We start from the raw sequence: 21495 nt of genomic DNA, 5'->3' as shown, positions 1-21495 counted from the left end.
TTGATGTTTGCTTGTTTTGCTGCACCAAAAGAACTCCTGTATGAAAACTGCGTTTCTACTCCAGGATCTAAGCCCCCAGTCTTCGAGTTACTGAAGGTTTTGATCACCTATGCCATAACAAGTTAAAAGAGAAGGCAGCCGCAGAGTGGAACACTTGCCCTCATTCCTCAGTGCTGACTTATCCCTTATCTCAGGCACCTGCCCTCTAGAGCTGGTTGAGGAGAGTTGAGAGTTGTTTGCTTAGATAAGTATCAAAGTTTGGGACGCTGATCTGTACCTAAGAGACCTTTGATCATGCGCACCCTGATTTAGAAATCAACCTGGACTGTTACCTAACAAGAAAGATTCGTCTCTTCCGCCACTCTCTGGTCTCAGCGAGCCCGGAAACACCTAGAGCAGGTCCTGTGGTCCTTCAGAGCTTCCACTTCCTGTTATGGATGAAAGCCGAGGTGGGAGAATCACAAAAATGTCAACCAGAAAGCCCAATCTACCACAACATCCCGGTTAAATTTAGTTCAAGTGTTGCCTGTTTACTTAAACAGCTTGTGTGCCCTGTTTTAAACAAAAACAAAACACATAGGAAGCTTTCTCAGATGTGCTAGCTCTCTGAGGGAGCGGAGAAGACGAGAAGCCCTCTCCAGCACTAGTGGGATGTCGAGGGATGAGTAGCTACCCTGACTATTCATATGCCCTGTTTTCAACTCTAGGTGGTGGTTCTCAAACAGTTCATTAGAACAGTAGAGAGTATTTCACAAAGAGGAAACTGCACCCCCCTCACCCTTCCCCACTCTAGTGTCTGATTCATTAAGTCTAACACTAAGACAAATAACTTTTCTAGACCTTTCTTAGGGATACCTATTCTGTTAGTCTGTGGACCACATCTCTAAAGTTATTGTTGTAAATAGATTTTAGTATAAATATTGGACTATACTGAGTTGGTAATGGTCTGTCTTGTCCCTTTAAGAGACAAGCCCTGCCCACTCCCTCCCCTGTCCACTGCAGAGGCAGGCAGATCTTCCTTCTGCTTCCAGTCTGAGTCCCTTTCTTTTCCATCCCTTTCCCAAAAAGGTAGCTGTTGCCATGACTCCTCTCCTCTCCCCATCGCCCCTCCTCTTCCTTTCTCCCCATCACCCCTCTCTACTCTTCTCCCTTCTCCCCTTCCCCCCTTTTCCTTTCCCCTCCATAACCCACTAAATAAATATTATCTAACCTCACTCTGCATGGCGTGCCTATCCGTCTGTCTCTCACCCACAGCAGGTGCGGCCCCTCGTGGGACTGGCTGCTTCATTGCTCCATCTAGGTCTCTAGCCACCATGCCACTCCCTGCCTAGGACCCACTGGCCATCATGGCCCGCAGGCCACTCAGGGCTCCCTGCCTGGGACTGGCTGCCTTCGTGGCCCTCCATGGTCTCATGGCCCGCAGCCCACTGCCACCACTCGGGGACCTACAGCATTTTATTTTTACCATTACAGAGTTGCTGGCCAGAAAGCCCCCAGAAGCTCCCCAAACAATACAGGCTTTTACCTTGGCTCTTTATGCCTGATCAACTAGATGGTAAGACCCTTTGCTGGAAACACCACACACTTTAGATACAGGCTGCAGAGGAGTCAAACTGGAACCAATCTGGAAACTTTCTCTCTATTAGCTAACATCCATAGTATCAGAAGGTTCTAGGCAGCCTGCTAGGAGAAAATTCATCTATGGCCTTTCCCAGTTGTGAACACTAAAGGATGTAGTATGCTTATGCCAGGCAAAATATGCCCCACTGGTACGATAGCAATGACTGACACTTTCTGGTGGCGCTGAAGTCCGGTCCACCGGAGGAAACACATGTACTTACAGAACAAGGGCCTGGGACTGCATTTGAAAGGGAAGCTGTAAAACTTCATTATGAATTTTACCTGCTTAGTATCATGTATGTTTTGTGCACTTATCTACCACTAAATCAAAAAAAGAAAAGACAGAATGAGAACTAGCAAAGCAATCTGTTATTCCTTTGCGATCCCTTTAAGGACTAACCACGCCCACTCCCAGCCACTTCTGACCTCCTGGTCGTCATCTTAACTCTCTCTCTTCTGTCCGTCTCTTGGCGTGTGTACACGTGTCTCTGTCTCTCTCTCTATGTCTGTCTCCATGTCTCTCTGTCTCCCTCTTTTTAAGTAATAAATGTCTCCCTCTTATTTAAGTAATAAATGTTTAGCTTTGTGTATAGCCTTATGTCCATTTACTCTGCCATCCACCGCATCCAGCCGCCTGACTCTGTCGCTTGCCCAGGGAACCTGCACTGCTCTGGCGGCAGCCTCTGCCTGGCTCGCAGGCCTCTCGGGGCATCCCGACATATTATCTTTTTAAAGAACAAAACAATCAGCATTATATTCTCTTTTATAACTTTTGCTCGTTCCCTGCATTCAGTGATCTCTCATCCCCGAATGTTTACCTTTCTTGTCCTCTTTTCTTCATGCTACACTGTACCCAGATGTACACACATAGGCCCAGGATTTTGAATGCTGGTTCTAGCCATATATAAATTCATTAAGTTGTAAAGACTTTACGTCTGGTTGATTTGGTTATGTGACTTTTTTATTTATTTGCAAACCTTTTAATAATAAAGTTTATTATATAAAAGAAAGTTAATATAACTTTAAAACTGTAAAATAACATTAGATTTTTTAACACCTATACACATGCACACACATACGTACACACGCACACACAATATCTGTAACTCTGGTGTATGCATAGTAGAATCTTAATGTTTATTTACTGAACACATTAAAGTGTATTTTTATTTACAAATATAGAATCATCATGTGTTCAGTTGCCTTTTGGTTTAAATAGTCATCATTCAAATATTTTATATTATAAAAGATTCTTCTTTGGTATATGTGCATATATGTTAAAAGCCTGTGACTGCAGAGGCCACAGACCCTGGGCAGGAAGTGATAGGAGAGCATTGCTACCGATGTTCCGGGAAGCAGACAAGTGACCAAACTGACTGTAACTATGCCGTGTTTAGACCTGCAGACAAGCTCTGCTCTCAGTCTTGACGAAGGATGATTCTTTGGCAGAGGGTGACAGGTTATGCAGAGGTGTGCAGCTGGCCAAGTGCTGAAATAAGGGGCTGTTGGGTCCTCAGTCCTAAAGAGGACATTTATAACTCCTCCTCCAAACCCAAGAAAACTAATGAAAGAAGAAGCAGAAACATCAGGAGAGGCAGAGGAGAGGAAAGAGGACCGTGAAATGCTGTGTTCTGGGAAAGACCAGGCCGTGACAGCCATGAACACACTGGAACAGTGGCTGCAGAAGACCTGTACCCCGAAAAGACATGAAGTAGGAGGAAGACTGGTTGGGAGGAAGGAGGGAGGGAGTGGGGATCGGGTGGATGAGATGAGAGATGAGCTGGGCCCTGAATGTGACCGTTATCCCCATGTATGAAAGTGACAAAGTCTCTAAGGAAAAGGGCAAGCATGGTGAGCCTTGATAGACGTGGGGCTTTCACTTTACAGAGGAAGATAGAATTGTGAGGAGCCTGAGGCAGAATGAACCGCATGGGGGGCTGTGGATCTGTGCAAATCCCTTCATCCCCCCCCCCCCCGGAACCATACTTTCCTTGTAAGTTGGAGATAATCATCATTTTTGTTGATAGAAGCCAAGTTATGCACAGCAGTGTCTGGCACATCCTCCATATGTTTGCCCCATAAATAGGTGCATTTATCTTTCAAATTACAAATGTATTGTGAAAAAACAATTCACATGTAAACAGTAATGTTTGAGTTCTAAATATAAGAAAAAATTCAGTATTTGTTTTAATTCTAGATTTGTGTTAATGAAAAGAGTCTAATGGAATTTAACTGCTTGGCGTGCCCTGCCATCTTTGGCAAGACCTAGATGAAGGTCTCACACCAGGACAGAACAGTCTTTAAAACAGCATTCTGTTTTATTTCCAAGTTTAGACTACATAACACACAAAAAAATGTATCCACTAGGAAAGCGGAAGTGGCCATTTGAAATGTCATCTTTTGTAAAGACTTACCGTCTCTCGGAGATCACTTGAATAAATACCTTCCAGAAGTATTTGTTTTCTAGTAAATCCACCAATGGGAATTAGATAGGGCTATTTCTGGGAAAAAGCAAACTAAATGCCTTCTCTAGAACACCTGATGGGCCAGAAAGAGGAGGAGGCCAAAGTAGAGTGGGGGAAAGATGGAGCATTAAACGCAAATTCATCTTCTCACGTGTTCCAGCCCTGTAAGAGTGTGTCACAAACGCAGACCGTGACTTTAAATCAGTTTTGCATGAGGTCCTCTCTCTGCAAGCACCACCCAACAAAGAGCAGGCCATGTGCTTCCTAGTCAGAGCCCCAGTTCTTTGGAGGTTTCCAGGAGACAGAGGGATAAGTTCATGAGTCTAGGCTTCTTCTCCTCCACAGCCCAAGAGACCATTACATTCTTACTTTCAGTGTGTTTATGGGGTAAGGTTATTTTCATGGTGTTCCTTCCACATAGTGCTTCTCTCCTGCAGCTGACCCATGAATCTTGACCACTCCCAAAGAACTGGGCTGTTTCTGGTTTGCCTCTATGTATACCCAAATGTGAGGTCTGATCTACTGGCTAAAAAACCTTACGACTGGGACAAAATGACTGCCTTCCTCTCCCTTACTACTGCCTCCCACTTATTCTGAGATCCTCTCCCACTCTTTGCTGTTATTAAAGGGAATTTAATTGTCAGTGGATCCACAAATTCCCCTAGACTTAAAACCTTCTACAGCGTCGAGAGCAAAGGGCGGATAGGTGATATTTTGAAACCTATTTTTCTGTACTGATTCTGTAAGACAAAAGTTCTAGATCTAACCCAAACCTACTAGGTCAAAATGTGCATTGTAATAGAGAACAACCAATATTCTACTAGCCCTACACAGACACACTGCTATGCACCCTTGTGGGGTAGAAGAGAGCAGGTCGAACATAACGCTCGGCTCTCCCCATTCACGCCTCCACCTCAAGAGAGCCATACATTTGGTCATTTGTAAATTGCTTAGGAATTTTTAGATCACTTTTTAAAAACGCTTTATAAAGTGAAATTTGAAAAATAAGACTGGATACCATATAGTCTACATAAACTAAAAATAGATAATGGTATTTGAAATGTTGCTGGAGATTATTGGATGAACTCTTTGTGGTCAAGAGAATGAATGCTAGACTTCCCATCAACGTCCAACTTCCAGATGTCAGCAACAGCTTTTGTGAACTGTTAAATCCCTCAGCTTAATACCCCACTTATTAATCTGGATGTTCACTGTTTGATAATGACATGGACCCTGTCTATGTCCTAGACACTGGATTTAGTAGATGTATTGCTACTGAAGAGAACGTACATAAAGTTCAAGACAAGGAAACTTTGATTTTGTTTTACTTTGCTTGCTTGTTTTGTTTTCCAGATGACTCTAGAAGTTTTAGATACATGTTGATCAAGGAAGCCAGGTGGTGGTGGCACACCTTTAATCCCAGCACTTAGGAGGCAGAGGCAGGTGAATCTCTGTGAATTCGAGGCCAGCCTGGTCTACAGAATGAGTTCTAGGACAGCCAGGGCTACACAGAGAAACCCTGTATTGAAAAACAAAACAAAAACAAAAAAACAAACAAGAAAGAAAGAAAGAAAGAAAGAAAGAAAGAAAGAAAGAAAGAAAGAAAATAAAAAGAAAAAAGAAAAAGAAGTAAGTGGTGGATAATTAGAACATAAAATTATTACTTTTGTGTGACTTATCAAGCCAGGTAAGTGCAGAATAAGAGAAAAAAGGAAGTTAATTCACAAGGCCAGTGTGAAGCCTCTTGGTTACCTCAGAAAAATACAGCATCTGTTAGGCCACAACTTCTCTTCATCTTCCACAATCATCAGTAGCAATATTAAATAGAATAGAGGGAGGGCAGGAAGAAGTATGGGAGATAAGAGAGGTAAGACAGGAGAGCATAGAGGAGTAGAAGGAGATAAAGAGAGAAGGAGGGAAGGAAAGAAGGAAGAAGGGAGATAGGGAAGAATATTACAGGAAGCAATTGGTATATTTATCTATCATGGTGATTATTTCAAATGTATTTTACATATATATCAAGATATCATATCACACATTTTAAATAAATATATTTTTGTCAATCATGCCTCAATAAATCTAGTGGAAGCATTATTTAATGGATTATACAAAATTTTATTGAAAGTTAGGACAATAGAGCACTTGCCATAAAACCCTGCATTAACATTTGGCCTTTGCTTAATGGTTGTTAGTGGTAGTTTCTAAGATAAATTGAGCTTTCTATAAAAATAAACTCAGTGCTAAAAGTCATAATTTGTACCAGACTCAGGGGGGAGAATTCCTTTTCCAAGAACGCAGCTGAAATGCTATTCTTGCCAGAAGCTATATACTGTTCTGCAGTTTATTTCCTTTGTAATAGAAGAAAGAACTTCAAAGCCACAAGGATACACATGCTCCAAGTATGTCTACATTCCAAACTAACTTCCACATTATATCATTGACAAACATATAATTATATATTGCTAGCGTAGAAATGAGCACGGGCAGAGGCGTATGATGGAAAGTACAGGAGCAAAGAATATGAACGCACAGATTAAGTTTTCTAACATACCAGTGTGACTAGAAACTCCACATGCCACTTGAGCATAGACTCCATGCTCCTTGACATGTTCTGTAAGTCAGATAACATTCTGACACTTGAAAACAAATCTACATGTTTTTAAAAGTGTTTTAACATCATGTGTGTGTGTGTGTGCATGTGTGTATATGTGTGAAAGCGAGTGTGTGTGTATGTGTGTGCATACGTGTAGGTGTGCGTGAGTGTGGGGGGAGTGAGTGTGTGCATGAGCGTGTGTGTATGTGTGTGCATGTATGTGTGCGTGTGTGTGTGAGAGTGAGTGTGTGCATGAGTGTGTGTGAGTGTGTGTGTGCGTGTGTGTGTGAGTGTGTGCATGAGTGTGTGTGTGAGAGTGTGTGTGCGTGTGTATGTGTGCCATGACACACATGTGGAGGTCAGATGATAACTTTCAGGAATCAGTTTTCTCCTTCTACCATGTGGGTCCCAGAACCAGGTCATTGTGCTTGGCAGTGAGCACCTTTGCCTGCTGCACAATATTATTAGCCTGAATAAACATACATTTTGAAGGCTCATTTTAAAAGCAAAGAGAGTCCCTGCGGGTCAGGATTTAAAAGGGAAAAAAAAGCTCTGCTGGGAGAGAGAAGCCCCAGGGTCCACATTGCAACTGGTGCGCTCTCGCCATCTGGGCAGCTCTGAGAGGAGCTCGAGGACCGCTGAGGGATGCTGGGAGTCACAGCCTCAACGAGTCCACCTGGGTTCTAGAATGACTACTGCCTTGACAGAGCTGCTAAGGATGCTACAGAGTTCATTGGTCTGTTTACAGCTTCTTTACCAATTGTGACAGGGGCTAGCCGAGTTTACAAAGTAACCATTATACTTCCTTCGAACACTGATAAGTTTTTAAGTAGAATTTTTTTTTTTTGACCAATGGAAAGTAAACGGTGGAACTCATGCTCTTTTAACTGAGCAGAAATGTTTTGGTTTTGTTTTTGTGTTTTTGTTATTGTGGTTTTTCCATTGCAACTTCAGTTTCCCCTCCCTCCTCTCACCCCAGTCTCTCTCCCTACCTTGACTCCCTCATCTCCTCTATCTCCTCCTCCTCCTCCTCCTCCTCCTCCTCCTCCTCCTCCTCCTCCTCCTCCTCCTCCTCCTCCTCCTCCTCCTCCTCCTCCTCCTCCGTTTCTCTTCAGAAGAGAACAGGCTCCCGTGGATATATCAATGTGCAGGGAGACTAGGCACCTCCTCTCCTAGTAAGGGTGGATAAGACAACATGGCAGGAGAAAAGGGTCCCAAAACCAGACAACAGAGTCAGAGACAGCCCCTGCTCCCCTGTTAAGAGTCCCACAAGAGGACCTAGGTACAAAACTGTAACATATATGCCTAGGCCCGTCCCATGCAGGCTCCCGGGTTGTCGGTTCAGTCTCTGTGAAGCCCTATGAGCCCACATTGGTTGGCTCTGTGGGTTTTCTTGTGGGGCCTTTGTGTTCTCTGGCTTTTAAAAGCTGTAGTGTTAGTATTTTCTCCATCTGTTCCTTGAACAGATGGAGAAAACCCATTTCCACTTCAACAGAGCTGCGAAAGTTCACCTTCATACTCACAGAAGTCCTCGAGTTTTAACTTAATGTAAAGGTAAAGCAAGCCCCCATAGCCTTATCAGAGGCCTGTCCTTTATTACTTTCCCAAAGACTGATTTGATTCCCGCACTCCAGTGGCTGGCCCTATACCCGTGTGCATATGAGCAATGTTAACTGCAATTATTGGCTTATAAGAAAAATAAAAGACATGAAATTGGGAGGAGATTGTGTTGAGACAGAGAAATTGGGATGATCGAAGGTAGGTGTGGTCAGTTTCACTACCCATGTATACATTTCTCAAAAAAATGAAAGAATTAATATATTAACATGAGTTTGCCTAAAAGTTTTTGTGATTCTAAAACAGTTTTTAAAAGGAAGTCTAATAGAAAATAATCCAGTCCAGCAGCAGGTGTTTAGCAAAAAAGGAAAATTTTATGATTGGTCTATAAAGATATCTTTTGGGAAAGCCACGACATTTACATAAATTCTGATAGAATATCAAGTTTTCAAAGTCACTACACGGATAAAATGCACAACTATATAATCATTGCCATCACCAATAGCTAATCTAAATGTCATCCAAAACAACCCAACTCCCAGAAATTAATCTTAATCCTGAAAAGAACTTTTTCAGTCTTTGAGCTCTGGATCCCGTAGCCAGTTGGCTTCCAGCCTTGCGCCTCCTAATCTTGTCTCCCTCCTCACCTGCCAAGAAGCTCCCCTTGCTAAATTCCACCTTTATTTTTAAAAAGGTAAGGCCAGGACCGAGCCCTCACTACGTGAGGAACACTTAGTACAATTCTGAGACTGGGACAGGAACAGCAGAACCAAACACACACATTATAAAGGTAGGTGTGGAAGAACCGTGTTCCAGTAGACAAGAAATTGATTACAGTGTGATCGTCAGGATGGGCGTGCCTTTGGAGAAGGCGGTAGGCAGAGGCTCTCCATCACCCCGACAGGTGCTACAGTCTGCATTACCTAAGGGAGCCAGAGACGTGAGAGCGGACTGTAACTGCCTCCCCTAGCTCTCGTCCAGCTGAGACTGCCATCCGCCCCGCCCCCGACCCCCAGCTCTCCTTCGGCTGAGACTGCCATCTGGCCTGATACCCTATGAGGAAATCAGAGAAGACTGAGGCTTATCTGGATTCCTAGGAGAGGACAACTGGCTGGGGATAGCAAAACAAAATGGATGAGCAGAGGATTAAAGGTGAAAGGTTCAAGTCGTGTGCACTGAAGCCTGGGAGCAGGACCAGGGAGGAAACACTTGTGCAGGTTCGCCCTGGAGTTTTCCTGGGACACCACAATAAACATTTGAGTCCCCTTGAATTTGTTTTCACTGTGTGGTTGATAGTGTTTCCCTGGCAACACTGTCTACATGGGGTCTTTTGGATCTCTCAGTAACAACTAGAAATCACAATCTTAATGTAATGATATTTCATTTGTATTTTAATAAATAAAGCTTGCCTGAAGGTCAAAGAGTAAAACAGCCACCGTGGTCAGTCTTACAGACTGGGCAATGGTGGCACACATCTTTAGTCCCAGTAGCCACACTAGTTTGCCATAGAAACCAGGCAGTAATGGTGCACACCTTTAGTCCCAGCCCTAGAGAGGAATATAAGACGGGAGGAGACAGCTCTCACACACGGTCTCATTCTGAGATTCCTGGAGGCAGGAACGCCATTTCAGACTGAGGTAGAGGTAAGAGTCAGTGGCTAGCTGTTTTGCTCTTCTGACCTTCAGGCAAACTTTATTTATTAAAATAAAAAATGAACTATCACTACATCTTCCCAAATGAGATTCTGACTGCGTGAACGCTGGCCCTTTGGAAAGCCCTGCAGAAGTTTCTCAACAGTCTACTGAGTGAGTACTGTGGGGTCTGACCCTGCTTGAGTTCTCTCATCTCTTCTCCTACCACCCAATTCTGTGCTCCAACCACACACGTGAAACATCTGTTCTCAACCCGTGGCTCCCAACCCCTACAGGTTCATAACGTTACAGTTCCTAACAGTGCAAAATTACAGTTATGAAGTAGCAACAAAAATAATTTTATGGTTGGGGTTCACCACAACATGAGGACCTAAAGAATGTTTACTGCCTGGCCCAGTAGACACACCTGTAATCCTAGCTCTTGGGTAGTGAAGATAGAATAATCAGATACTCAAGGCCAGCCTCACCCATATAGCAAGTGAGAGGCCAGCCTGTGCTGTCGAAGACAATCCAATCCAATCCCAAACAATCCAATATTTGCCTAAACGCACTGACCTCGTGTGTCTGCAGGCCTTCACACATGCAGTTGCTCCCTCAACTTGAAATGCCTCCCTAAACCCACTCTGCCCTCATCCAATCGCACAGCAAATGGTGACAGAGCAGCCATGGTGTCTATTAAGTACTGCTTAGGCAACAGGCGACCCAAGCTGAGCAACAGCGACAACCACAACCTACTGACACAGTGAAATCCACAGCACAAGCTTCTGTCTGATAGGATTGAGTTCTAGGGGATAATCCTTGATAGTGTTGACATATACTTCAACATCAACAAAAGAGCCGTGTGGGGGCCTGGTTTAAGCTTTACTTCAAGTATATCTTCTTCTAGAATGATCCATAGCATACTCACAGGCCAATCCAGTGAAGGCAGTTTTTCAACTGATGGTCCCTCTTCCCAGGTGTGTTAAGCTGGCAGCTAAAGCTAACTATGACACCTCGATATTTTAAAAATATTCAGAATTTATGATGATTTTTGTCAGATGATAATAATAATGAAATTATGTACTTTTAAAAGTAAAACTGAGGGTATCTTCTGGAGATACATGCGAAAACATTCACCAATACCATAATATAAAGTCTAGAATTGGATTGAAAATACCACATTGAAGGATTGGAGGGGTGAAAGAAGTTCATATGAAATAAGATTAGTGGTGGATAGGTACTTCCTAAATCATTTCTCTATTTTTGTATATGCTTGAAAAATCCATAAGACCAAGCTTTAAATATTTATGTAAGAACATATGTTTATTAACTGAAGCTAAGAATATACCAAAGCAAAAAAAAAGTATCTTTGACTTTAGAAAAACTAACTATGTTTGCCAAAATAACGTTTTGATTGGTTATCTGATTGTAAACAATATTTCTAAATATCCAAGTATGTTAATAAAACATTTAAGCACAACTGTTTATAGGAATGGTTTCGATCACCTGTGAAGAAATATTACGAAAAAAATGGAGAGAACTACCCATCAGTCCCACTTTGGGTCTTCCTTAGTATGAGGGCTAGCACCCCAGTTGCCATAAACCTGGCCTCACCTCAGGGACCCACCCTTTATCCTGCCCCAGGCACCTGCTATGCCTGCCTCCTTGTCTGTATGGAAAAGCCCCGCTTTCCCTGCCAACTTACAGCTTTTTACAGTCAACTGACTCTCCTAGATAGACTTCTGTTGTCTCAATACCCGTATTTCTACCATGGCATGTAGCATCAAATATTTTAATTATCTGAATATCTCCTCCCTTAGAAATTGTGTAGGAACTTCAACTTGGGTGCACTAACCGAAAGGGCAAACCCAAGCCGACATCCACAAGAGGGCGCCAAAAATCAGCAATCAGAGACCAGAAATAAGATCCAAGGGATCAGAAGGGTTACCTGGAAGGCAAGCTGAAATTCAGGAAGTAGGAAAAGGACGGAAATGTGGGCAGGTTAACTAGAGGAAGAAAGTCAAGGATAGATGTCAGAAACACTGGTGGGGCAGAGTTACACTTTCCTAAGGGAGTTCTGTCCACTGATGGCCTTCTAGTTAGGAGGCTGCAGTCTGAATTCAGCTCTGAGGTGAGGAATGCCTGGGGCTTCGGTTCAGCTATGACTCCAGGACCGGGAATACATAGGAAGCAAATCTGTGGGGCAAGCTGGATATCCAGGATGAGAGTGGAGCAAAAGCCATCTGTGGCTCAGAGAATGAGAAGAGCCAAGGTCAGTCAAAGCGGTCAGTTGATCACTCAACAAACACATTCAGAATGTTCTGTGTGGCGAGCCCTGTGTCATGACCTCTCTGTGAAGAACAGCCTGAGTACTTCTGGGAGGGTCTTATGGGAGAGGAGCACAGTTTTGAAGAGAATATATGACAGAGGTTTCCAATTCAGCCAAAAAGCTTAAGAAAATGATGAACATAAAATTGGCTTATATAAAAACTGTAGGGCTGAAGAGATGGCTCAGCAGTTAAGAGCGCTGACTGCTCTTCCAGAGGACTCGGGTTCAATTCCCAGCACCCACATGGGAGTTCACAACTGTCTGGAAATCCAGTTCCAGGAGATCTGACACCTCCACACCAAGCACATAAAATGAAGTTAAATAAATCATTTAAAGTTGTTTTAAATAAACAAAACAAAAAAAAAAAAACCTGTAGTCCAGAACAAAGAGCAAAAAGCCAGTAACTGAGAGGGATCGGTGGAGCCTAAGACAGCAGCCTAGGAGGGTGGACAGAGGGCAGTGTAGACAGGGAACTGTTTCCTTGTGATGGCCCAGCCCAGGAACAGGGCAAAAAAAGGCATTTGAACTGGATCAGAGACAGAAATGGAGTCTGGGACAGTACACAGCACTCAATGTAACAACGTAACGTTAGTTAAGTGTTACTTTGACAGCTTGGATTTTTAACACTGATTTAATTAGTCTGATCCATGAAGAGTATTTTTTAAAGCAGTAAGTCCTGTAAACTCCTGTCTTGGTTACAGTCATGAATAACACAGCACCCGATCTTTTTTTTACCCTAGACCCTCCCTTGTTCCTTGAACAATGTGAATCTGACCAGGGGAAAAGTTAGAAACTGGACTCTCAAGCTGAGTGAAGACTTTTGAGCAAGTCATAACAACAGATTTGATGGGGAAATGATTGACAGCTAGCCGTCCAGTGGACTGCTTCAGGGGCATAGTGAAAATGGACTAACCATCATTTTACTTTACCCCAAGTGATGGAATGAATAGCATCCTCGTGGTCGATACCCACAAAGTGCTGTGTGGGTCCTCACTGAAGCCTTGTTAACAGGTTATGTAATAAAGGAAGAGGCTCGGGGGACAACAAGGCCACTGGATGCCTCGCAGCACGTATGATCTTCCCATCGGCCGCCCAGCATGGGTGTGCCCACCTGCTTTTTCCACCATGTGTCGGGTCGCCTGCTCCCCGCTTTCCTTCACTACTGAGAATTTGCCAGGTGCCTTCCCTCCCCATAGGGAGAATCGCATGGGGAAGTTCAGTCGGGGTCAAGGTGGCTTGTTTTCTCTTCCTCTTCCAGGGCTTTCTTCTACAAACCGAGTTGTTCTGCCAAACGGTAGGAAACGCTCATTGTCTCTTCCGCCCTCGGGTTTCCTTAACGCAAGCACTATCTTCGGACCCTGCCGATGCCACACTTAGACTTCACATAGGTATTTGTTTTTTCCTGGATCGGCGATGGGATCAAGGCTTGAATCCACGACACAGTCTGTGAGAAAGTCTAGAAGCTGAAGGTAGTTCTCAGGCAGACAAGGCTGATTTAAGTGATGCCAACCAGCCCCGCTGTTCTCTAATGACTGTAACTTTATTGAAACTTTATTACAAAAAAAAAATGGTTCAGGGTTGAAATTCTCTCGGATGATATCCTGTTAATGATCCTGGATCACAGTCTGACCTGGGTCTAGTAACAAACAGTACCTTAAATGTGGAAACATGTTAAAACAGGACTTAGGGGCTGGAGGATGGCCCTACCGTTAGGAGCATTTTCTGCTCCCTCAGAGGACCCGGGTTCAGTTTCCAGCATCCTGGTTGGGTGGGTGGCTCATGATCATTCCATAATTCCATCTTCAGAGCATCCAGCTTCCTCTTCTGGCCTCCAGAGGCACCTGTACACACGTGGCATCCGTGCACACATACATGCACACACACTCATGCACATTTTTAAATTATTTTTAATAGAGCTTCTAAAGTATTGATAAGCTTCTAGTTCCTTCTTTAGACAATTAAAACTGTACCATATTATGTAAATGCAAAAATAGTGGTTGTCAAGGGAGTCATAATGAAAAAAATGGTATCTAGACAGAAAGTCAAATAAAATCATGGAATTACAAATCAATACAGTCCTCTTGTTTTCATGTGAGGACAGTATTGGCACACAGTAATGAAACTCATCCTGTAAGGAGCTAAAAGCACGAGCCCTCTGTTCTGCACTGCTCAATGCTGTGTTACAGAACATTCGAGACCCTTGCGCCTCCTCCTTGCTATCTTCATGTTTGTTTCTTCGTATTTACCAGGATTCCCCACTGGGCTCTGTTGAGAGGCGTGTCCCTCTGAATTGCCTTAAACATAGCTTAACTTTTTTTCAAGTTTACTGTATTTGGCCTTTATGTTCAACTTAAGCATAACAGCAAGGCTTTCCGAATGCTCTGAGAAATTCCCTTTGCACCAGCGACGTTATCTCTTCCTTGGACTTTACTTCTCCTCGGCTGTCGTGGGTGTGGGTTTCATCTTTTAGATCCTTGTTTTCACTTGAGTATGGAGTTGTGCTCAGTCCCGCCTTTTCACCTTTGGAAACCTTCGTGTTTGTGCACTGTGAGAGTTAAATACAAGTCGGTATTTAAAGGAAAAGAGGTACAGTTGGGTAACTGTGATGGCTCTGCTAAAATGAGAGGTGCTTCCGAGAAGAGCACAGGAAACAAGCTCTCTCCAACTGTGAACTGTTTGTTAGCCTGAAGGACAGCCACCGACTCTCAATTCTGTCATCCCAAGAGAATGAGTGATCATCCCCTTGAATTAGGAGTGGGGATATTTTCTTTTTTTATCAGCATACATAAATGAATACAAAGGTACTTAATGGCATTTTACATACGCATTTAATATACTTTAATCGTAGCCTCTTTATTTTTAGTTACTTATCTTTATTCCCCTTTCTCTCTTGTTTTCCTTTCCACATCTTAATGTGGAACATTAAGGGCACATTTGCTTTTGTGCCCTTTATTCTTACCTGAGACTCCACACATGAGAGAAAACACACAATATGTGTCTTCATGCTGATGGCTTATTTCTCTTTCCTTGATCCCTGCACCTATTTTCCTGCAAATGGCACCACTTCATTCTTCCTTGCATTTGAGGAAGTCTGCCGCATTTGGACACCCCAGTTTCTTCATTTGTCTGTCTGGTGAACACCTAGGTGGACTCCATACCTCAGTCTTTATAAGCAGTGCTGTAATATGGGTGAGGATGCAGGCAGCTCTGTTGGATGCCGACTCTGGGGAACACGCCCAGAAGTGGGAAAGCTGAGTCACATGGGCCACTACGTTTTTGAAGACAGTAAATACATGCCAATTAAAGGGTCTAGATGAAGACTGTGAGCAGAAGTTGAAGGACGTCAGTAGGCTTTGGTGCCTGTAATATCAAAGAATGAACATTAAATGAGAATGTCTGTGGAATTCTGAATTCAAATTCATCCTGCATTCTTAAGGAGATCGTTGAAAGTAAATGCCAACAAGCCATCCAACTAGCTTAAAGCACTTATTGCTTTAGAAATGAGACTTCATATTTTGTGTAACCAAGCTGTCTTCAGGGAAAAAGGACTTTGACTTAGCAGGAAGTGGGTTGATAACCCTCAGGAATTAAAGGGAAGGGGCAAAGGCAAGTTGTCAGGTAGAAAATAATTATTGTCAGATCAGCACAAAATTTGACCACAAACAGCATTGGCATGTTTGTATTCAAGGCATTATCTTTGCAATGATGAATAAGTATTTTCCAGAATAATTACGGATCTTACCAAAATACTTCCCTTGTGTGCTACAATGTGAGCAAGCTTATAAGCGGTGACTCATAATCACTACACACACACACACACACACACACACACACACATACAAAAATCCAGTGACATGCATACCTTTCATTCAGTCCTGGTAATGCCTTCCAGAACTCTCCTTTTATTCTCCGCCTCTGTCAGCCAGTTCTCTTTACGGCTATCAAGTCTGTAAAGCCCAGGAATCTACCACAGCTCAGCTCACAATAAAGTGACCACCTGACATGCAGGGCTATGGGAAACTACCACAATCCCTCCCAGGGTCCGCGCCAACCTGACTCAACAGTGGAATACAATTGTGGGTTGACGGCGTTATCCCAGTTAGCTGCTGAACATGGAGAATCTAATTCCTCTGTTGTGTAAGGACGCGTTCAGTTCATTTACTGGAAAACTGAGTGAACATCAAAATAAAGCAATGAAATCAGAAGTTGACTGGCCACCTAAAATACTGCCATTATTTTTAAAAAAATCTGATTTAGTTTTTATCTTAACAAATTGAACTAGACTAACCTTTTAAAAATTGTAAGCAATACGATTCCAGCTACAAAAAAAGTATTAGCCAAGAGTCCTCAAAAACTAAAAAATGCTAAATGAAGGTGAAATTAACTCATGTTGCATCCTCCCTCCACCAAAGAAAAGAAGTGTCATGCATTGTTTCTCAGAACAAAATAATCTGAGACTACAGTGGTCCACCTAGATAACCCCTGGAAGGCATTTTACCTTCCTAACCCCATTTGACACAGGATAAAACTAGAGACCACACAGATGAGCTGAACCAAAGGTAAGCACAGGCAGTGACCATGTGAGTCACGTGACTCCCTCTCCTTTGCCCCTTCATTGTCCTCCTGTCTCCCTTTCTAGTATCTTCTGTCTCCTCATTCCAAGTGACTAACCTCTCACCTATTCGCAAAGACTTTGACTTTTTACAGTGAACTTACTACATTTAAAAACTAATTTCTAACCTGAGCAGAGTGGTGCATGCCTTTAATCCCAGCACTCAAGAGGCAGAGGCAGCTGGATCTCTGTGAGTTCAAGGTCAGCCTGGTCTACATAATGAGTTCCAAGTCAGCCAGGGCTATACAATGAAACCCTGTCTCAAAGAAAGTCAAAAAAATAATTTTCTAAATTAGTATGTGGTCTTAAACCAAAATGCAGTCATGCATATTAACTAGTAATCATGTATTGTATAGTCCCTGCTCAATTGGTTTGGGAAATTCAGGGATAAACAAAGGTTCCTTCTCTGCCCGAGTTCCAGACTTTCCATGTTCTGTACCTTACAAGTCTCCAAAAACGCTCATTTCAATCTTCTTCAATTACAACTTCTCTTTTTTTCTGAACAAAGCGTGCATTGCAGATACCATGACGAAATGACCACAGTTTGAGATAGCTATATCATAAGCTCGTTCCCAAAACAGAGATGCTTTTATGGTGATGAATGAAATCATCGCTTCAAAAATTTGCAGCATACATATTAGAAAATAAAACTGTTCTCCCCATCAAATCAGAAGGGATTCAGAGAGTCTACTTCTTCTTATTGATCTTCAGAAGGTTGAAAGACGTGTAGGAAACAGGTCTTAAAACTCCCTTCTGTGTCCTGTAACATGAGCAGTGGGCAGGGGAGACAGGTGTACTCTGCCAGTGTGCTCACGCTACCTCACACCTGTGCCACCTTCCCTATGGCGAGGGGCATGCCATTCATTTGGACACTGGCTGTATGAGTCTTTCACGTTATTTACAATAGCCCCCTAAGATAGAGCCTACTACAGTATATCCCCAAGTCAGTCTGGTTTCCAGATCTCTGCCGTTAACGTCACTATGACTCACTTTGCTTAACATATCCCGGTTACCTAAATTCCAATCATTCAAACTGCACTTTCCCCTTCATTCTACAATCCCAGAGAGTTTCACGACTGAAGCCAGACTTCTGCCTGAATTTCAAAACCATGTCCATCTCCCTTGTTAAAGGAGAGGGAGCAGATGCTGCCGGCTTAAACTGTTACTTAAGTCATGATTTCCGGAGCTCACTGCCACCATCCCTCACCACTGGACACTTTGACAGAGCACTGCTGAGTAGCGTTATTTCAGTAGGAAGCATTCTGAGTAAGAGTGAAGTGTCATCTCAATCGATGACCAGCCTCCAAAGTTCTTAAACCCAATCTCACGTGAAACTCCTCTGTGCCACCTAGTCCCAAATAAAGGCGGACGGTAGCCTTTATCCCGGAGAGGTGTGACAATGGGAACTTGAAACGTTTCATCTAGCATTTGGTCAACAGAAAAACAGGAATAAAAGACGTCAGAAGGTGCTAAGCCACAAACATGTTCATAACAATGGAGATGTGAGAGGATTTGTCGGAAGCTGATGGTCTTGTTCTCACGGGGGAGGGGCCCCCCCAGAGGATATGCGGCTCTTCATCTGTCTTGAGTTAATGTTTACTTTGGTCTGTTTTCACTTCCTTTCCTCTCCCATTTCCTACTAAACATGTCACGTTGAACTCACGTCAAGTCAATATTTAAGGGCCTCCAGTAGCAGCTACATTGTGTCCACTTCCTGGTGTTACCAAATATATCACTGTGCTCACTTTCAAAATAATTAAACACAGTTATTAAACTAAGATGGTGCCTGAGTTGTCCTCTTCCTTATTCCTCTTCCCACAATCAATCTCCACACTTTCGAATCAAACCATGTGAAACATGGGCTGCTCGGTGTGGAGAACTGACCGCTCGCTGCGATCCTGCTCCTGTTTCTCCCTCAGTGACTCCATGACGCCAGAGAAAAGATGGCAAAGAATGTGTCAATTCCAGCTGCCCACCCAGAATCAGATCTCTATTTGGATAAACTCCGTAATCCGCATTTTCTCCTACTTTTGATAATTCCCACCAGTTATTTAGGATCATTATTTAAGTCAGATACTGAATATTCTGAATTGATTTTTACTTATCTTGTTTAATTGTCCCTTTTTGGTTGGTATTGTTATTTGTGCTTTTGTGGGAAAGAAAGCTTCAGCTTTTATCTGCTAAATTTTCCACATAATCTCTTACCCTGCTTTATGTATAATTTCTAATTTGTATCTTTTCTATTTTCTTAGTTTTTCTTTTTTCATAGAAACTTGGCTCCCATGTCTCCCAATCTCACCCCCATATTGCATTCTTTTGTCTACAAGGAGATTGAGATTTTAGTTCCTTTAGAGTCTTATCCCTTGTCTTTGCATCGTCTCTAATAAAATCTTGAACCTATGGACAGTACTTTATTCCTTAATGCCTGAGGTCTCTTTTGAATGCCAAAACCTTTCTTCAGATATATGACAAAGAGTGGGATGAAGGCTCCGGCCTTCTGTCCTCTATATTCAAACTCATCACCATGTGCCGTTGCATTTCCTCCCAGTAAACAGGTAGAATCCATGTCCTAAACCTCTGAAACAGAGAGGCTGTATGGTTTCCTGTCTGGCTTTACTCTGCTAAGCCATTGGCCTCACCAATTAACCAATAAAAGCAACACAAATACAGAAGGATATCCCACATCATCTCCCCTTTTCTGTCTAACTAAAATGGAAGGTTTTAACTTTAACTACAAAATAGAGTCAACATGGGGCAAGAATTTTCACAGAAAGCCTAAGAAAGTTTCTTTTAAAAAAATGGGCTTCTAGACCCAAAAAACAGGAGTCAATTGGAGCTTCTTAGTAGACGCATATTTTCAGATAGGCTCTGTTTGCTGGTGGTGTGCAGAGGTGTGGCTTCTTTAAAACCCAGCTTCCTGGTTTGTGCTAGTAGAACAAACATCTCTGCTTCTGTTGAGAGGTTCTGCTATGGAGCAGTTAAATGGGGTCTATGAGCAGTGTTTACAAATTGATTAATGGCAACATGCACCTGCTGTGTTCCTGGAGCTGGGGCAGTGAACATGACTCTTGGAGGTGGTGAACATACCTCTGTCATGTTGGACAGAGTGGAAACAAACAGGCAGGGCCATGGAATTGGTCCTAGCTATGCCCACTTACCATTTTAAAAAAAAATTATGTTCTTGGTCAAAAATGATTACAGATAAGCAATAAAAATGATTCAGACAAAAATAAATCTCTGAATGGGTCACAGAATGTTTTTAAAAATGTATGTAGGCTTGAGAGAGAGAAGAAAAAGAGGATAAACAATTATAAAAGGAAATAATAGTTTTAAAAATAAAATAAAATCTTTAAAGAGACAATAAAAGTAATATAAAAAAGTAAAAACAGTTATAGATTAAAGGAGTAGAATTAAAGTCATAGATTAAAGCATGTAAAGATAGAAAATATACAGAGAGTCTAGAATATACATATTATTGTTTTTTAATTTTTTGAGTGCAGAGAGGTATTTGATTATGGGGGGCTGTTAAGTTAAACCAACCTAAAGGTATCTTGACTTCAAAATTTGTGTCTAAGGATATGCTGCTTTGAAAAAGAAGTCCTGCTTTTGTTTCCACAGAAGATGAGATCCTGTGGATTCCTTCCAGGCTAATGTGGCCTGATAGAACAAGACCTCCTGGAAGGTCTCTGTGAACCCTAAAAATATTTTGCCCAAAAAACTTCAGGGAGCAGTTTGAAGAAAACAGCACCCAAATTCTTAAAATGATTGTTTGCAAATGTTTATTTTCATTTAAAGGAGGATATGACATAGAGATAAGTAGTTTACATCAGTATGGACTTTTATCTATTGATACAAATTTAAGATCAATTTTGTTATATGTATATTTCTACTCTTGTTTAAGTATTATGCTTATACACTCATTTAAAAATGTGATGGGCCTGGAGGGATGGCTCAGCTGTTAAAGGTTATGCTTACAACTAAAAATTAAAAATGCAATGTATAATTGAGAAACACAGATTAATAGATAGTGTTATTTATAATAATCAAACTGTAGTCATTTTAGTTAGGTTTTTTAGATATGGAAAGATGTATTTCAGATGGATAGGTAGTCTTCAAATCTTTCAAAGACCTGCAGAATATGGCATTTAAAATGTTTTAAGAATGTAGACTTTTCACAACAATGAGACACATCTCCTGGCAACACCAATCTACTTCAAGAGGATGATGGGCATCGAAGTGGTTTTTTATGGAGTTTGCTAGCCATTTGAGCAAGAAATTTTTCTTGCCTGGACTTGTTGATGGTATGCTGTATGAACTGGACATGAAGGACCCATAGAAAAATGACTGATGAACTTACTTAAAAAAGTTGAGACAGTCCTTCAGTGTTCCTGCTTCATGAAAGAAGTCAGACATTCTGCAGGACACAGAAGAAAGTAACTAATGAACTTTGCCATTACAAGACAGAACAGATCTTCAAATTTCCTGCTGCCTGGAAAAGTCTGCTATGGGCCTATAGGCTGAAGATGGATGCCCCAATGTTACAAAAGAACTTTGTGTGACTATCCAGGCAGCAATATGTCTCTGTCAATTCTAGAACTTTGGAAGTTGCTTACAATGAACTTCTGTTTACTTAGGTAATATTATATCCTTCTGGAGTCTTTGAGGAGTTGAAGACAGAGAGTTAAAGT

The 21495-nt window shown here is 42.2% G+C and overlaps 1 long non-coding RNA gene across 6 annotated transcripts in view; it reads right to left on the bottom strand.

Annotated features, from left to right (window-relative positions):
• Positions 1-21495, bottom strand: part of LOC125398272 (uncharacterized) — a 91928-nt gene that overhangs the window by 14216 nt on the left and 56217 nt on the right. For 5 of the 6 annotated variants that reach the window (XR_015737916.1, XR_015737917.1, XR_015737915.1 and 2 more), the window contains one exon: positions 15155-15555. This is a non-coding gene — a long non-coding RNA (uncharacterized LOC125398272). Of the gene's footprint in view, positions 1-14084; positions 14741-15154; positions 15556-21495 lie in introns of those variants that run through there. The other variant, XR_015737918.1, reaches the window with a different exon arrangement.

The sequence above is a fragment of the Myodes glareolus genome, chromosome 5, assembly GCF_982192425.1.
Source record: "Myodes glareolus chromosome 5, mMyoGla1.1, whole genome shotgun sequence".
NCBI lineage: Eukaryota > Metazoa > Chordata > Mammalia > Rodentia > Cricetidae > Myodes > Myodes glareolus.
Note: the sequence above shows the minus strand (reverse complement) of the source record. Positions and strands in the feature narration are given on the sequence as shown.